The sequence below is a fragment of the Rhinopithecus bieti genome, unplaced genomic scaffold, assembly GCF_001698545.2.
Source record: "Rhinopithecus bieti isolate Rb0 unplaced genomic scaffold, ASM169854v2 scaffold_11803, whole genome shotgun sequence".
In the NCBI taxonomy this organism is placed as follows: Eukaryota; Metazoa; Chordata; class Mammalia; order Primates; family Cercopithecidae; genus Rhinopithecus; species Rhinopithecus bieti.
Window position 1 is genome coordinate 767,774 of NW_016807064.1, and position 3,957 is coordinate 771,730.

The following is a 3,957-nucleotide window of genomic DNA, read 5'->3' on the forward strand; positions in this document are numbered from 1 at the left end:
AAGAAAATGTGGCACATCTACACCTTGGAATATTATGCAGCCATAAAAAAGGATGAGTTTGCGTCCTTTGTAGAGACATGGATGCAGTTGGAAACCATCATTCTTAGCAAACTATCACAAGAACAGAAAACCAAACACCGCATGTTCTCACTCATAGGTGGAAACTGAACAATGAGATCACTTGGACTCGGGAAGGGGAACATCACACACTGGAGCCTATCATGGGGAGGGGGGAGGGGGGAAGGATTGCATTGGGAGTTATACCTGATATAAATGACGAATTGATGGGTGCTGACGAGTTGATGGGTGCAGCACACCAACATGGCACAAGTATACATATGTAACAAACCTGCACGTTATGCACATGTACCCTAGAACTTAAGTATAAAAAAAAAAAAAAGAAATTGCCACAGCCACCCCACCTTCATCAACCGCCATCTTGATCAGTCAGCAGCCATCAACAGCAATGCAAAACCCTCACCATCAAAAGGTTTATGCCTGGCTAAAGGCTCAGATGATTGTTGGCATTTTTCAGCAGTTAAATATTTTTCAATTAAAGTATATACATTGTTATTTTAGACATAATGCTACTGCACACTTATTAGAGTACAGTATAGTGTAAACATAAATTTTCTGTATACTGAGAAACCAAGAAATTTGTGTGACTCACCTGATTGTGAATTTGTTTTACTCTGGTGGTCTGGAACCAAGCCTGCAATATCTCTGAGGTATGCCTTTACCTTAGTTGAAATCTCTAAATATTTTCCTTATCCAATTCCTGGTAACAACAACAACAACAGCAACAACAACATCATCATCAACAAAATTACAATTCAACAATAAAAATGACCACTTATTATGTTTCAGATACTATGCTAACCACTTCACATGTTTAGTCATTGTTTCTCATAATAGTTCCAATTTTATAAATGCAAAATGACACAAAAATTGAGTAATTTTCCAGAGGTGCAACTAGTTAGTGGTGAAGCTGAGGCTAGAAACCAGGTTAATCTGACCCCAAACCTCTTAATTCCTAAACTATGTATACTGGTGCAAGAGAATCCATATTATGTTCAATATCAAGCTGTAGCATCCACCAATAGAATTGTGCAAGGTGAAATTCTCCCCTGAGGCAGCTTGCATAAATTGTGGTGAACAGTGTTTGTGCAAAAAAGACTCAGGGAGGAGACTACTATTTTTGATGTAAACACAAAGATAGGTTATTTTACTTTCAATGAGGGAAAGAAAGATAAAAATGCTAATCAAATCCTCTAAGCACCGTGTTACCTGGGAGGGTTTTAATTAGAAAATCTCAGTGCATGTGCCTAATGAAACGATAGCACTATAATTGAACATAGAGGCATGTTGGTAATTAAATAATATAAAATAAATCCTGTTAATAGGTTTAATTCTTTTTTATGTTGTGCATTAATGGAACAACACCCCTAATGTATCAGCACATAGCATGTATGAGATACTTAGTGCCATAGAGTTGGTGGCCTTCCTTTTCTTCTTTTTTATTCCTGAGGTGGAGCTATATAGGTGTGTTTTGTCTTTTTTTTTTTTTTTTTTTTTTTTTTTTTTTTTGAGTTATTTTACTTCTTTTTATTTTATTTATTTTTATTTTTATTTTTTATTATACTTTAAGTTCTAGGGTACATACATTTGTGCATAACATGCAGGTTTGTTACATATGTATATTTGCCATGTGGCTGTGCTCACCCCATCAACTCTCAGCACCACAATATCATTCTATATCATTGTATAACTCCCCAATGCAATCCTCACCCTCCCCCCTTCCCATGGTAGGCCCCAGTGGTGTGATGTTTTCCCCTTCTGAGTCCGGTGATCTCATTGGTTCAGTTGCCACCTATTGTGAGAAACATGCGGTGTTTTAGTTTTCCTCTTCTTGTGATAGTTTTGCTAAGAAATGATGCGTTTCCCAGCTGCATCCAGTGTCCCTACAAAGGACGCAAACTCATCCTTTTTTATGGCTCCCATAGTATTCCATGGTGTATATGTGCAATTTTCTTACCCTTTGTGGGTAACCGACCTTTCTCTTGGCTGCCCTTAAGATTTTTTCCTTCATTTCAACTTTGGTGAATCTGGCAATTATGTGTCCTTGGGAGTTGACTCTTCTCGAGGGTATCTTTTGTGGTGTTCTCTGTTTCCTGAATTTGAATGTTGGCCTGCCCTACTAGGTTTGGGGAAGTTACCACCTGGATGATATCCTGAAGGCAGTGTTTTTTCCACTTGGGTTCCATTTTCCCCCTCACTTTCAGGCACCCCAATCATGACGTAGATTTGGTCTTTTTAATAATCCATACTTCTTGCAGGCTTTGTTCATTTTTTTTCTTCTTTTCTTTTGGTTTCTCTCTCGCTTCATTTCATTCATTTGATCCCCCTCAATCGCTGATAATCTTTCTTCCAGTTGATCGAGTCGGTTCTGAAGCTTTGTGCATTGTCACGTATTCTCGTGTCATGGTTTTCATTCTCTGTCATTTCGTTTATGACCTTCTCTGCATTATTAGTCTAGCTGTCAATTCTTCCACCTTTTTTTTCCTTTTTTTTTTTTTTTTTTTTCCCCAAGATTTTAGTTTCTTTGCAGCTGGGTATGTAATCCTTTCAGCTCTGAAGAAGGTTTGGATGGACTGAAGCCTTCTTCTCTCATCTCGTCAAGGTCATCTCTGACCAGCTCGATCCGTGCTGGTGATGGGCTGCGACTTTGCAGGGGGAGATGCGCTCTTATTTTTTGAATTTTCCAGCTTTTCTGCCTGTTTTTCCCCATCTTTGTGGTTTTATCTGTCCTCTGGTCTTTGATGTGGTGAACGTACTGATGGGGGCATGTGGTATAGGTTTCCTTCCTGTTTGATAGTTTTCCTTCTGACTGTCAGGACCCTCAGCTATAAGGTCTGTTGGGATTGCTTGAGGTCCACTCCAGACCTGTTTGCCTGGGTATCAGCAGCAGAGGTTGCAGAGATAGGATAATTGCTGAACAGCGAGTGTACCTCCTGATTCTTACTTGAAGCTTTCTCTCAGGGGTGTTACTCAACCCTGTGACGGTGTGGGTGTCAGCTGCCCACTAGTGGGGGATTGTCTTCCAGTTAGGCTACTAGTGGTCAGTGACACTTGAGGCAGGCAGTCTGTCTGTCTCAGATCTCAACCCTCCCGTGTTGGAATCACTGCTCTCTTCAAAGCTGTCAGACGGAGTCGTTTGCGGTCTGCTCAGGCTTGCTTGTTTACCCTGTTGTTTTTAGTGAGCCCTGGCCCCCGGAAGGTGGAGAGGTCTATAGAGACAGGCAGGTTTCCTTGAGCTGCTGTGAGCTCCACCCAGTGGAGCTTCCAGCTGCTTTGCTTTACCTACTTAAAGCCTCAGCAATGGGCGGGCGCCCCTCCCCAGCCTCGGCTGCTGTGTGCGGTTGATCTCCGCAGGACTGCTTGTTACAAATGAGGGACGGCCCGGTGGGCGTGGGACCCTCCCAGCCAGGTGAGGGATATATTTTCTGGTGTGCCCTTGCTTAAGCGCGGGTCTTGGGGTGGGAGTACCCGATTCTCAGGTGTTGGTGTGTCTCATTCCCCTGGCTAGGAAAAGGGATTCCCTTCCCCTTGCACTTCCCAGGTGAGCGATGCCTTCGCCCTGCTTCAGCTCTCGCTGGTCAGGCTGCAGCAGCTGGGACCAGCACCGATTGTCCGGCACTCCCTAGTGGATGTCCCCAGTACCTCAGTTGAAAATGCAGCAAATCACGTCTTCTGTGTTGCTCGCGCTGGGAGTTGGAGACTGGAGCTGTTCCTATTCGGCCATCTTGCTCTGCCCCTTCAGGTGTGTTTTGTCTTATCAAATAGGACAATCTAAGCAGAAGTGGGTAAATTTGCTCTTTTCTCTTCTTCAGCCCCAGTGTTTTGGATATGGGTCTGTTTTTGTAGAGGAAATTACCCCACAGAATCAAGACTGTTTCA